At 38.9% G+C, this 15,454-nt stretch overlaps 1 protein-coding gene across 2 annotated transcripts in view; it reads left to right on the top strand.

Annotated features, from left to right (window-relative positions):
* Positions 1 to 15,454, top strand: part of LOC148877196 (NAC domain-containing protein 96-like) — a 43,538-nt gene that overhangs the window by 1,410 nt on the left and 26,674 nt on the right. The gene's annotated exons all lie outside the window — the stretch shown is intronic.

Here is a 15,454-nt window from a genome sequence, read left to right as displayed (position 1 = left end):
GTGTAGTGTGTTCTCTCTCTTTTGGATTGGATTTCATCCATGTGGCAGTGTTGATTGATAGTGGTGTTGTAACAACAGTGTTTTATTGGGTGGTGTGTGGTGTAGTGCTGAATAGTGAATGATGACTTTTGTCTCTTATAGTTGAATCTTTTTTTGGTGTGTGGTGACTTTGCTATAATGGCTACAACTGGGGAGGGTAGTGATAATAAGATTGGGGTTATGATTTCCCCCGATTACCTGAATGTTCAAATGATCTCTATCAAGTTAAATGGTTAGAACTATGTGCCATGGGCTAAATCAGTGGAAGTGTTCTTAAGAGCCAAGAAGAAGGTGAAACATGTGAGTGCGGGGAAACTCTCTTCTGAATCTCCAGGGTTTAGTGAGTGGGAATAGGAGGACACACAAATTATGACTTGGTTGTGGAATAGTAATAGCCTAAAATTAGTGTGAACTTTATGTTCTAGGATACAACTAAGGAGATCTGGGACCATGCCAAGAAACTTGATTCTGGCCAAGATAACACTAGTAGAGTGTACCAACTTTATTAAGAGTACTTTAACCTAAGCAGGGAAATCAATGTCTAGAAGAGTACTATGCAAGCATGAGCAATCTCCGTAATGAGCTTAATGTATATCACCCTTTGACTTCGGATGTTAAAATTCAGCAACAACAACGAGAACAATTTGATGTGACAAGGTTTTTAGTGGGTTTAAAATTTGATTATGAACCTATTCGAGCACAAATATTAGGCGGATCTGCTCTCCCCTCTCTTAAGGAGGTGTTTGCCCGACTCTAGAGGATTTCTATTGAACCTATGGAGCATTTCGCGCTCTCAGACAGGGCTGGTTTTGTGGTGGCGAGAGGGGGAGGTCGTGGAAATAGAGGTGGTGGAGGTGGTCATGGATTTCTAGGGACCTGAGGTAGTCCTATGTTCAATCATACTGGTGGTTGCAGTGGAGGTCGAGATTCAAGGGGAGGTCGTGGTAGAGGACTAAGTACTGGTCCTAGGAGGTGCACATACTATGGATTGGAGGGGCATATTGTTAACTTTTGTTATAACTTACATGGTCCACCCAACACTTTGGCTAATCATGCTGTGACTAGTGGTGGTGGTATAGTTAGTGAGAACCAACAGGTTGATCAGACACCCTCCGCATCTATAGTTTGTGAGTCGTGTCAGCTTGGGAAACATTATAGTCTTAGAGTTGATAGTCGTTTGTGTTCTTTTTCTTTAGTTCATTCAGATGTTTAGGGTCCAAATAAAGTAGTGTCGTACAATGGCTACAAGTACTTTGTAATTTTCGTTGATGGTTATTCAAGGATGACATGACTTTATCTTATGAAAGACAGAAGTGAATTGTTCTTTATTTTCCAAAAGTTTCATGCTGAAATCCGTATCCAATTTAGTGTTCATATTAAAATTCTTCGCTTGGATAATGCAAAAGAATACACCTCAACACCATTTCAACAATACTTAGAGCATCATGGGGTAATTCACCAAACTTCTTGTTCTTATACCCCACTACAAAATGGCATGGCTGAATGAAAGAGCCGACACTTACTTGAAACTACTTGGTCTACTATGCTTGATATGAATGTTCCAAAGCGTTTTTGGAGTGATGCTGTCCTTACATCATGTTTTTTCATCAATTGGATGCCTATGTCTATCCTTGGAAGTCAGTCCCTTTTCTCAGTCTTGTTCCTTACTCTTTCTCAATTCCCTCTTACTCCCAAAGTCTTTGGTTGTGTTTGTTTGTTCAGAATTTAGGGCTTGGACCGGACAAGTTAGATGCAGGTGCTACAAAATGCATCTTTCTTGGCTACTCTAAAATCCAGAAAGGGTACAAGTGTTACAACCTTAGCTCTCGTTGATCTTTTGTGTGTTCTAATGTCACTTTCTTTGAGTTTGTTCCATTATTTTCTAGTTCTGATATTCCTCCTCTTGCTCTTGTGTTTTCTCTTCTAATTCCAGTTGAGGGACTCCCTTCCTACGGTTCCTGTTGTGTCTCAGTTGTTGTCTTCTCCAATGCAGGTTAATACTGAAAGGCCGCCAATTACACAAGTGTATAGTTGTATACTCACAGAAGAGCACCGACCCCTCCTCTAGTTCATCCCTCGTCGACAGATCTTGCAGTTGTACCTCCTCCTTCTGACCTTCATCTTTTTATTGCATTGTGGAAAGGTAAACGTAATTGTACATCTCATCCTATTTCCAATTATGTTTCTATTGCTCACCTTTCTGCTTTTCATTGACAATTTGTATCTTTGTTATCATCTGTTTCTATTCCTAAAAATGTCCAATAAGCCATTTCCTCTCCAGGGTGGCAGCAAGCAATGGAAGAGGAATTGTCTGCACTGGCATACAATCACACGTGAGAGCTTACCACTTTCCCTCTTGGTAAGCATGTTGTTGGATGTAAGTGGGTATACACAGTGAAATATCTTCCAGATGGCAGTGTGGAATGGTTGAAAGCCAGGTTTGTGGCCGAAGGCTATTATTAGTTGTCTAGTGTTGACTATACGGAGACATTCTCTCCTATGGTTAAGATTGGCTTAGTTCGGGTGTTGATTTCTTTAGCAGCCATGTATGATTGGCCCCTCTTTCAGCTTGACATAAAAAATGACTTCTTATATGGTGATCTTGTTGATGAAGTATATATGGAGCAACCACCAGGATTTGTTGCTTAGGGGGAGGATGGTAAAGTTTGCAGACTCAAGAAGTTGATTTATGGGCTTAAACAATCTCAACTTGCGTGGTTTGGCAAATCCAATGAAGTAGCGAGGGATTTTGGCATGAAACAATATTAGGTTGACCATTCTGTGTTCAGTTATGAATCAGAAGTTGGGAAAATTTTGTTAGTGGTGTATGTGGATGACATTGTCATAACTGGTAGTGATAGCAATGGGGTTGGTAGGTTGAAGAACTTTCTACATGATCACTTCTAAACAAAAGATTTGGGTAAATTGAGATAGTTTTTGGGAATAGAAGTTACAAGGTCAAGACATGGTATTAACTTGTGCCAAAGAAAGTATGTTCTTGATTTACTTGAAAAAACAAGGTTGTTAGGTGCCAAACTAGGTAAAACATCCATGAAACCAAATGTCAAATTGAGTATTGATGCAGGTGTAGAGTTTGATGATCCTGGAAGGTATAGGAGGTTGGTGGGTAAATTGAACTACTTGACTATTACTCGTCCATATATATATCATTTGTAGTAAGTATGGTGGGTCAGTTTATGCAACATCCTTGAGTTCCACATTGGGAGGCAACTCTAGGAATTGTTAGGTACTTGAAGGGCGCTCCAGGTCGTGGTTTGTTATACAAGAGTGGAGGAACTCTTGAGATAGAGGGGTACACAGATGCTAATTGGGTCGGATATGTGTCTAATAGGAGATCCACTACAGGGTATTGTACTTTTCTGCCTCTGGGTGGCAATCTAGTGACTTGGAAGAACAAGAAACAAATTGTGGTAGCAAGAAGCAATGTTGAAGCTGAATACAGGGCCATGGCTCATACTACATGTGAACTAGTGTGGATGAATTTTTTTTTCGTAGGAGATGGGGTTCTTAGTTGACAAACCCATGAGGTTGTATTGTGATAACCAACCTACAGTCCACATTTCTTCTAATCCAGTTTTTCACAAGAAAACAAAGCATATTGAAGTTGACTGCCAGTTTGTAAGAGAAAAGGTGATCAGTGGAGTGATAAGTACAACTCATGTGAGTTCAGGAAACCAATGGGCAGATTTGTTTACAAAGGAGTTGAGTCGAGGAAGAATGGATTATATATGTAACAAGTTGGGACTATATGATGTATACTCTCTAGCTTGAGGGGGAGTGTTACAAGGGTAGTTTGGTCATTTGTCTATTTAATTAAGGTTGAATTGTCTATTTTGTCTGAGTTTAAGTTGTTTGTCCCATACATAATGAGGGACAGATTTGTCATTTGTAGTCTAATACTAAGATTATAAATATAAGGTGGGTCAGCAGAGAGGGATTGGCTTTTCCTCTTCTCAGACTGAACCCTTTCTTCTTCTCCTATCCTCTTTTTCTTCTTCTTCTTCTTTTTTCTTTCTTACTTATCTCAGACCTAGGACTGAACTAGTGTTAATCGAATCATTCACAATTCTCACCTGCTGTTACATTTGAGAGCGGTCACTTTGTGAAAAAAAATGCCAAAGGTTAGGACCTTATCCAATCCACCCCACCCAAGACCCAAATAGCTGGGACCAACATTCTGTAATGGTTTTTTTTTTTTTTTTCTTTTTTCTTTTTAATTCTCACTGCTGTTCAAATGGTGAATTGGGAGTTACATCAACGGCATCGACAGTGGCCAAGGGACTGGCTGGATTAACCTGTTTCTGTGAACTTTACCTGGTTATACATGCCATCCACGTACAGAATGATATCAAACCTATGCAGCCACTATTTGGATAAATATTTAAAAGAATGACTTGAACATGCAATTTAAAATGGAGAAAATTGGGTTTGACTGAATTTATTCAACAAGAGTTATGGAATACCTCATATACTTGTTACATAGAGTATTTTGTTGTTACGTGCATAATACATGCAAGAAATTTATCCATGATTTAAGCTTGGGAGGTTTCATAAATACCTGTTTCATCTCATTTTCACAACTGAAAAGTAACATGCTAGCAGATCATATCCGATAGCCTTTTCATGCTCAAACTGAAAGGAAAAAAAACAATACCTTTGAAAAACTACATCCAAATATTGATAGGCAATGAAAACAGGTGGAACTAAATTAAGAATCCTTCATATTGTGAGATCTATCTAGACTTTAGATGTATAAGCAGCTTGACCAATGTTGTAGATTGTAAAGTTTGAACCTTAACAGCCACCTATCTTTCTGATCCTAACCCACAGGCTTGTGTAGAAATATATAATTTTAACTGATTCCATTCATTTGGAATTAAGGACTGAAAGTATTGTATGCAGTTTATCTTGGTGGATGAGAAATGATAGTAGAGTTATTCATTGAGGTGAAACAGTTAGGAGAATGGGTGCCTCTTCACATGAAAGGTGGGGGCCACAGGTAGTAAAGGCGCAACAGATTTAATACGGTTGAACGGGGAAGAGAGGTCCATGTGATTGTGAAACAGGTCATGTGGGTTGATGGACGATGTTGTTGGTCCAGCATCTTCCATGTTGATGCCTGTCCAGAAGATGAACTTAGAGAATGACGTAACTGGAGTTGTCCTAATTGATGTTCAGGAGGAGGAAGGAAGTGGCTGTAAGGAGAATGCAGCAAAGGAGGTGGATGGCGACCAGTCACCTGACATAGAAGCAAATGACAGGGAGGAAACAAATGAATTTGGAATGAGGAATCAAAGAATTACCAGAGAAAAAGAGACTACAAAACAAGACCTCTTGAGATAGATTGTGAAGAGGAAGTGGAAGGCGAGGAAGGTGAAATTCTGATGGACAAAACACGTGATATTGGAAAAAAAGCTGACTTGGAGACAGTTATCAACAAAGAGGTGGAGGTAAGTAAAATTTTGGGTCTATTTTTCATAGGTGGTGAGAATTTGCAATGAATGCCTTTAAGGAAGTGGATGAAGCAACGGATGGAGTTAAGAACCAAAATAATGGGGTTGCGGTTCTGAGACTTGCGGTTCTGCCTTTGAAGCTGGAAAGGATTAACAATAATGGGGAGGGGGTGGAGAGGAAGAATAATATGACTCTTCCTAATATAGTGAAAAGATTTAAGAACCAAAATAAAAACCGAAATGTGACAGTCTAAAAGATTTTTCCTAGACTAAGGGGGTGACTTTTTTGGAGTTGGTATAAATAAAAGGGCAAATAAGACAAGAAAATCTACAAAGAGGAGAAAAGAGGTTCTGATTCCTACTAATGAATTTCTTGAAGGAAGTGTGTGAGCACTGCTGATGGGAAGGGTTTTGGGTTGGGCCTCTGATCATTAGGTTTTTGGAAAGAGGGGAGATAAGTTATGGGTAGGGGTTCTGGCTTTGATTTGGGTCTATTTGTGGCAGGTTTTTGAGTTTAGTGTTTTTTGTTTTGTTAGAGGGATTGTTTAAAAGTTGGGGTTTGTTGGTTTATTTTGGGTTTTCCAAGTGATGCCTTGTCACCTGTTGTACTTTTTTCTGGTTTTTCTAATAAATTTTCTTCTTTTATCTTCAAAAAAAAGTTAAGAGAATGATGTGGGTAGGTTACCTACATTTGTCAACCTATGGTTGGTGGATGTAGGGACTTTGTTTTGTTTGGACCAAAACTGAATGTTCACACTAAGGAAATTGAATGTAGGGACTCTTTGTTATGCATAATTGAATGTTCAAGCTAAGGAAACTGCTATGGTCTAGGCATGGTTCACAATACCGACGATATTTGGCAAAATATCCCCGATATATCCCCATTTGCTAGGTGGCAATACGAAATCTTCCAGGAATCTTTTTTTCCTAAATATCTATGAGATTTGCCAATATGTTGGTGATATTTCAGATTTCATTGATATACTTATGTTTAAAGTTTAAAATTTTAGAATATTATTAAAATCTTTTCATTATTTCATTAACATCATCTTGATTTTTTTTAAACATTTTCCTAAAAGAAGCGACAGGGAATTGGTGATTGGATAATTGGCTTACAACTTTGATATTAGGGCAGCCCAGTGCATGAGGGTCCTACCAATATGGGGTCTGGGGAGGGACAAATGTACATTAATCTTTGCACATACAGAGATGTTGTTTCCAAGATTTGAGCCTTGGTCACCCAGGTTGCAATGGAGCAACCCAATTGTTGCAGCAAAGCCCACCCTCATAATATTCACTTACTAAGTCACTATAATTCAAAAGAAAAAGAAAAATGCATATATATATTTTTTTGATAAGTGAGTGGAATTTTATTAATGATCAAAGAAATAGAGAAGACAAAACATATATAACTAGTACAAGCTTCCCGAAGAGAAGCGTGAGGTGCAACCTCTCTCACTTAGTAAAGAACAAAAAACAAAAATAATTACAACTTCACCCAATACAATTGTGCCCTAGTAATCCCTTGCTTAGCTAGAGAATCAACACAAGAATTGGATGCCCTCCTCATCCACTGGATTCTCTATATCATGTTCTTTGTCAACCATATAAATTTCTTCATCTTCTTCTAGTTGCCCCAAATTACATCTTCTGGTTCCTGTAGCCACCCCACCACCACCTTAGAATCCCCTTCAATTACCAACTTCTCTAGATTTAGCTCATTTGCAATTTGTATACCCTATAGAACTGCCATCAACTTGGCTCTAATAGAGTCTCTCACCCCTATTGGGCATGAGAATAGGGCTATGGCATGTCCTTCCTTATTTCTTAAGATTCCCCCCACTCTGGAAGGGTCTGAATTGCCTTGACTACTTCCATCAAAATTCAGTTTGACAAAATCTTTTGGAGGGGTAACCACTTTGAGGATACTAGATCATTCCTCGGATAACACCTTTTCTCTACAAGCCAATTCCTTTATAGATCATCAAAAGAAAAATATGAAAAGTTGTCCAAAGTTTTCAACTAGAGAATGGATCGAGTCCAAACACACTCTTTCACCACCTTCTTACTTCTCTCCTTCTATAGAAAGATTCTTGCAAACCTCTCCTCCCAAATCATCCAAGTCAATGTTGCTTGAAGGCTTCTCCACATGGTCCTCTTCCTTTTGTGAGGAATATCAAAGAAAGAAGGATAAAAAAGACCCTTAACCTCCGCTAGCAAATTCACTTGCACCCGAATGAAGAAAACACCCATTCCCAGAAATCTGCAATAAAAGAGTAGGAAATAAACAAGTGGTAATAATTCTCATTGTTGGAATTGCAGAGAACACACCGATTAGGGGATGATAAACAAAGAGTTGGCCTTCTTTTCTGAAGATTATCCAAAGTGTTAATCTTCCCTAGACACACTTCCCAGCAAAAGGCGCCTACTTTTGGGGGAACTGGTTTACTCCAAACTTCAGTATAGTGAAAAACTTGGGGAGAGGGCAATGAGCACAAAGAATGGAAGAAATGCAAGTAAAAAACACCCTTGGGGTGAGGAATCCAAACTTGACCATCATTTTTATAAGGGTCTGTGGTGATTCGTGGGGATTGGGAGAGAGAGAGAGAGAGGTACGGTTGAGAGGAAAAAAGTAACTACTGGCTGCCGCAAGTTTTCTATTTATATTAACTTCATAAAAGAATCAGAAATTATAAGTATGCCCTTGGCGGCATATCCTAGAATCAGAATGATAAGAAAAAAGAAACAAGTAACTGTAACTGTCCAACAGCCTACTAACAACAGCTATAAAGTAACAATTAAGTAAGCCTTACAACACTCCCCCTCAAGTTAGGTTGAAGATGTCTATCATGCCCAGCTTGTCACATAACTCATTGTGCCGCGAGCAAGGAAGCCCATTTTTAAGGACATTAGCAAGTTGTTCCTTGGAGTTGACATAAGGGATGCAAATTTCCCTTTTTTTCCAGTTTCTTCCTTATGAAGTGTTTATCCACCTCAATATGCTTGGCCCTCTCATGTAGGACTGGGTTGCTGGCGATGTTTATTGCAGCCTTGTTGTCACAGTAAAGGGACATAGGACTATGAACAACAACTCCAAGCTCCCCTAGAAGGTTCTTTAGCCAAAGGACTTCAGCCACCCCATGTGCCATAGCTCTATATTCAGCTTCAACACTTGACTTTGCTAGCACGCTTTTCTCCTTGCTCTTCCAGGTCACCAGATTTCCTCCCACAAATGTGCAATACCCACTAGTAGACTTTCTATCATCCATAGCTCCTGCCCAATCAGCATCTGTAAAGACTTCCACCTTTAGGTGATTGTGTTTACTGAATAGTAGGCCGGTTTCTGGATATTTCTTCAAGTATCTAAGGACTCTCTCTACTGCCTCCATGTGTGGCTTCTTAGGAGAGTGCATAAACTGGCTTAGAACCTCAACGGAATAGGCAATGTCTGGATGGGTCATGGACAGATAAATCAGCTTTCCCACTAACTTTTGGAACTGCTTCACATCTTTCAGAGGTTCACCAGCATAGTCACCTAGCTTGTGGTCCACATCCATAGGAGTATCTGTTGGCCTTGCACCTAATTTACCTGTATCCCGTAATAGATCAAGGGTGTACTTCCTTTGAGAGACAAAGATACCCTTTTTTGAGCGGGCAACTTCAATCCCAAGGAAATACTTCAGGAGTCCTAGATCTTTCACTTCAAATTTAGATGCAAGGAATTGTTTCAAGTTCTGTATCTCTGAGCTCCAACTTCTTGTAATGATGATATCGTCTACATACACTATCAATACAGCAACCTGGTCCTGACATCTCTTCACAAAGAGTGTATGATCAGACCGACATTGTTTGAATCCCATCTCTTGAACTGCCATGTGAAACTTACTGAAACAGGCTCTGGGAGACTGTTTTAAGCCATAGAGAGACTTTCGTAGCTTGCACACCTTATTTTCATTCCCCTTGGCACAGAATCCAAGAGGTTGAACCATGTATACCTCTTCTTCTAAGTCACAATTCAGGAAAGCATTCTTTATGTCCAGTTGATGCAATTCCCAGTCAAGATTAGCAGCTAAGGACAGGAGAACCCTAATTGAGTTCATCTTAGCCACCAGGGGAAAAGTCTCATCATAGTCAACCCCATATACTTGTGTGTACCCTTTGGCCACTAGTCTTGTTTTGTACCTTTCAACTGTTCCATCTGCCTTGTGCTTAACTGTGAACACCCATTTGCACCCCATGGGGTCTTTCCCCTTTGGAGTATCCACAAATTCCCAAGTCTGATTTTGTGGAGGGCATTAATCTCCTCCTTTATGTCATCTACCCATTCAGGGCATTTTAAGGCTTCTGCAACATTTTTGGGAACAATGATGTAATCAACTACTGATAGGAAGGCTCGGTAAGAGGGGAAATGTGGTCATAGGAGACAAAGTGGGTAATGGGGTGTTTGGTAGTGCAGGGCCTGATTCCCTTTCGTTGGGCAATAGGAATGTCAAGGTTATCCACAGTAGGAGTAGGGTTAGGGGGTGGACTTACCTCCTAGGAGTCTAATGGTGTCAATTGCTCAGTGTTTGGCTGCTCCACATCTCTATCACACTGCTGATCTCTCCGACGTGTACGCTGGAAGACACCCAAGATACTCAAGTTGCCGGTAGTACCTGGGACCACCCTAATAAGTCTGACCCCAAGGAGGATATAATGAATTTCTTCAAAGAGCACCTGGAATCTTATGGTAGGGCCTTGCGGCAAATGGACAGCTCAGTCACTGGTACTCCCTCTACTTCAGGTAATATGTCTTCTGCATTCCATGTCACTCCCACAGATTCCCCTTGGACCATTCTTTTGTCAGGAAGGGATAGAGTGAGACTTGCAGATGGCTCTTTTTCTTCCATTACAGGCCAAGGATCAATATCCCTTCCCCATGGCCTTAACCTGAATTGTGTATTGCATGTCCCTCAGCTTCCCAAAAACTTGCTTTCAATTAGTAGCATTACAAGCTCCTTGAATTGTAGTGTGACATTTTTTGCTGACTCATGTGTTTTTCAGGATCTAACTTTTGGGAGGATGATTGCTAGAGGAAGCCTAGTGGATGGTCTCTACATTCTCGACAACAAATCTGGTCTCTCGGTGTCATCCTCAGAGTCGCATAGTCAGCCAAATAAGAGTCAAATTTTCTTGTGGCATAGTTGTTTAGGTCATGTTTCTTTCGAAATAATAAAATCTTTGTTTCCAGTTTTATTTAAGTCATGTTCAGTATCAGAGTTCATGTGTCAAAGGTGTCAGTTGAGCAAACAATGTAGAACAACTTTTCACTCAAGTAATAAAAGATCAAATGCTCTTTTTCATGTTGTGTATTATGATGTATGGGTGCCTACCAATGTAATCTTTGAGGGCGGATATAAGTACTTTATTACATTGATCGATGATTACTCTTGCTATACATGGGTAATTACTATGCGTAGAAGAGACGAAGTTCCAAAGATAGTGAAAGACTTCCAGAGGATGGTGTTTACACAGTTCCATGTTGAAATATAGATTTTCCAATCTGATAATGCGAAGGAATACTTCCACGGGGAGCTCAATGAGTTCTTCGCCTCCTACGGATCTATTCATAGGAGCTCATGCGCCAGAACACCACAACAAAATCGTGTTGTAGAAGCCATATTACCTGAAGTAGATGCAAATGAAGTAGAGGGAGTACTAGTGACTGAGTTGTCCATTTGCCGCAAGGCCCTACCATAAGATTCCAGGTTCTCTCTGAAGGAATTCATTATATCCTCCTTGGGGTCAGACTTGTTAGGGTGGTCTCGGGTACTACCGGCAACTTGAGTATCTTGGGTTGCCACATGTGTTGCGCTCATTTTCTTCAAATGACCTTTACCTTGTTCTTGATTCTTTGCTGCCCACTAAAGTTTCCCGTAGATGTCCCAACAAGTGTCACGTGTATGTCGTGAATGCCTACAGTGGGTACAGAACAACTTATCTTTATCATCCACTTTCTTAGGGTCACTTTTCTTTCCCGTGGAGTTATTGTTCATTGCAGCCAAGGCAACTTGTTGCTCCCCCTCAGCTGTAACCATCACATTCTACCTGCTTTCTTCAGATTGGACAAGGGAGTATACCTCATGAACCGTAGGCAACTCTTTGCTTCCTAGGATCTGCACCCTCAACGGTTCATATGCGGAGTTCAGTCCCAACAAGAAAGCAAACACCCGTTGCCGAGAGACCAGCTTCCTGTAGGCCTTAGCATCATCATCGTGCTTCCACTATGGCCTGATAATGGTCCAATTCCTTCCATATGGAGGTAAGGGCTGAATAGTAATGAAGACAAGCTACGGTTTGCCTGTTTACATGTTGAGGATTCAGATTGCAATTGGTAAACCTTGGCGTAATGCCTTTGCTCGGAATAGGTAGTTCTGGCATGTTCCCAGATCTCACTGGCAGTGTCTGCCCACATAAAATTCTTTTTCACATCAGGTTCCATGGCTGCGAGGAGCCAAGACATCACCATACTGCTTTCTTGGTCCCACCTATCATGTTCAGCCGTCTCACCCTTGGGTTCTTTCACCCTTCCATTGATGTAACCAGCTTTACCCCTTGCCGTTACATTGAGTTTTACACTCTTAGCCCACTCCAGGTAGTTCAGACCATTTAAAGGGGTAATTGGCATGGGAAAAACCATGTTTTCACCTTCCATACCCGCTGTGCTGCTGGTTGGTGTAGCCCCCGATGAAGCTAATTCATGACTTGCCATCGAATACTACTGAAAACCAGTCCAAATACCACCCAACAACACAGCCGCCACAATCAGAATGTGAGCAACTCAGGGTTTACTCCTAGAATGTGAGCAAAAGAACATTAAATACTACTGAGAACAAAGGGAATACTGCTGAGAACAAGGGGTTCAGTCAACACAACGTCCAAACAGAACAATAAACCAGTCCGATAATCGGTTCAGCACCACCACTACATACATTACAATCAGTTTGACTATGGTTCACACACTCTAACCATCCAACGTCCAAACAAATAACTATATAATCAAGGCATGAGCCCTCCGCACCATCAACCAAAGAAGGCTGAGAAACTGAAACAAAAAAACACACCTATTCAGCACTTGTACGAAGGTGCTAATCTGAATTTGACTTCGCAGCATCGAACAGAGGAGTCTGCACCAGCATCACCCTTCTCCGACTAGGGTTTTCTTGCTATTATGGCAAAGAAAAAGAAATCACAAAAGTTGCCGCCAGAAAATGCTAGGGTTTCTCCAGAAACAACCACCAAAAACTTGCTAGGGTTTCTGCAGAAACAGTCACGTCCAAACACTTTAAGAATAGGGCATGAGGGATCGTAGGTCTTTTCCAACCTAGAAAACTTTCTCTGATACCATGTGGTGATTCGTGGGGATTGGGAGAGAGAGAGAGAGAGGTACGGTTGAGAGGAAAAAAGTAACTACTGGCTGCCGCCAGTTTTCTATTTATATTAACTTCATAAAAGAATCAGAAATTACAAGTATGCCCCTGACGGCATATCCTAGAATCAGAATAATAAGAAAAAAGAAAGAAGAACAAAGAAACAAGTAATTGTAACTGTCCAACAGCCTACTAACAACAACTATAAAGTAACAATTAAGTAAGCCTTACAACAGGGTCCAAATTAAGACTCAAGGGAAATGAAAGGGAGAGGGGGGGAATAAATTAGCCATTGGAGTCTTTTTAAGCAACAAGATAGCAAACAAAGAAGGAAAGAGGTATTTGAGAGAACTGTTACCAAGCCAAATATCTTCCCAAAACCAAACAGAATCCCTAGAACACACATCATACCTTACAAAGTTGTGGAAAAGAAGAAGAATACCATGGATTGCCTTCCAAGGTGACGCCAATGTAGGAGATACACTTGCGTCCAAGCCATTTTCCAATGTAGCATGAATGCTAGCAATCACCTCGTGCCATAGCTTCTCCCACTCTAATTGCCATCTCCATAACCACTTTCCTAGAATTGCCAAGTTCTTCTTAACAACATTCCCTATAGCTAATCCCCCCCCCCTCTTTCTTACTTTTGCATAGTCTCCCAATTGACCGAATGATCTTTTTTCCCTTCCCCTGGTTTCCATAGGAAATCCCTCATAATTTTCTCTAACATTCTAGCCTCCCTTTGTGGAATTCTGAAGATTGAGAGATAGTAGAGAGGTAAGTTTGTTAGAGTTGATTTTATTAAAGTGATTTTACCCCCAACAAAAATGTAATTTCTCTTCCATTTGGCTAATTTCCTTGCATAGCTTTCTATCATCGGGCACCAAAAACCAAGGTTTAAAATGTCAATACAATACGCCCGATATGGCGTGTATCATATCGCATCTTTGAAAAATAGATACGGGATACGCATGGAAAATGGATGTTTCATCTTTTTTCATGCGTAATGGACCCGTATCGGGGCATATCGATAAAAAAGATACGGCCAAAAACAAAAAATAAAAATAAAAGGGGGGAAAGAAAGCTTCTTTTCCTAAAAATATGCCTTCCTTCACACCTAAATGACTCTAAAACTCCAAACTTCATTTCTAGAGTGCTATATTTGCAGAACTTTGCAAGAAAAAAAGTGTAAATCGTTATTTTTTTTAAAGGTTTTTCAAATTTTGAAAAAATATGACAAAAATAGGTAAATTTTTAATAATATCTTGTGATTTTTTTCTTGAATGTTTAAATTTATGTTGATTTACATTTCTTACATTCAAAATCACAATTTTTTTTTTGTGTTATCAGTAGATTTATGAAAATTTCATGAAGATATTTGCGAAAAATATAAGTTAACAAAAAATTTGAAAATGTAATTTTTTCTCTGCCTATAAGGACTAAATATGTTTTAGATATATGGATTTATCTATCATATCCATAGAGCAATTGAAATTTCTTCTTTAATATTTTGTTTGATTTTTTATATTTTTAGAATTAAAAAATAAATAGTAATTGATTATATTTTATCATTTGATCACAACAATTGAATATATTATAATTCTATGGATGATCTATTATATCCACAAACCTATTGAAATTTCTTCTTTAATAATTATTTTTTTTTATTTTATATTTTTAGAATTAAAAAATAAATAATTAATTAATTATATTTTATCATCTGATCACAATGACTGAATATATTATAATTCTGTGGATGATCTATCATATCCACAAAGCAATTGAAATTTCTTCTTTAATAACTATTTTTTTGAATATATCATATAATATTTATTTATTTATTTAACTTTTGGAAATAAATAATAAATAATTAGTATTTAAATACTAAGTAAAAATTAATTATATTTTCACATAGAAGTTGTGCCAATGCATGTTTTATGGTTGGATAGGAGAGTTGGGTTTTTCCCATCCCATAAAACATTAAAACTTAAAAATTATAATTTATAAATTATAGTTAAGTATAGGATTTTTAATGAAATTTTAATTAACTACAATATATTTCTTCATAAAACCATTAAAATATATTAATTTAATGTATATAAACCTCATTAAGGTCTTATTAGTGTTCTTGATGTATTTTTATGATTTATTAAAGTATTTATTGTGTTTCCAAGCATATTTATGCGTATCTTAGTTTTTCTCCGATACACATATGTATCCAAGGCGTATCCCGATACGTCTCTTAAAATTGCCTTTCTGGTACACTTGGTGTTTCCGATACTTTGAACTTTGCCAAAAACTACTTCCTTTGGGATTTGAACCTAAGGGGAGACCTAAGTAAGTTATAAGCCAACTAGTGGTAGAACACTCAAAAAAAGCTGCTATTGAAGGCACTTCTCCTTCCTCCAAATTAATTCTTGCAATGCAACTCTTCTCCATATTGGTTTTTAAATTTGAAACCCTTTCAAATGTTTTGACGAGACCTTTCAAGTTACCCACCTTTCTCAAATCACTTTGCAAAAAATAATTATG

This window comes from Nelumbo lutea, chromosome 1, assembly GCF_056320005.1.
Source record: "Nelumbo lutea isolate HS-2025 chromosome 1, American lotus-T2T, whole genome shotgun sequence".
Classification (NCBI taxonomy): Eukaryota; Viridiplantae; Streptophyta; class Magnoliopsida; order Proteales; family Nelumbonaceae; genus Nelumbo; species Nelumbo lutea.
This window is presented reverse-complemented; position numbering and strand designations above follow the sequence as displayed.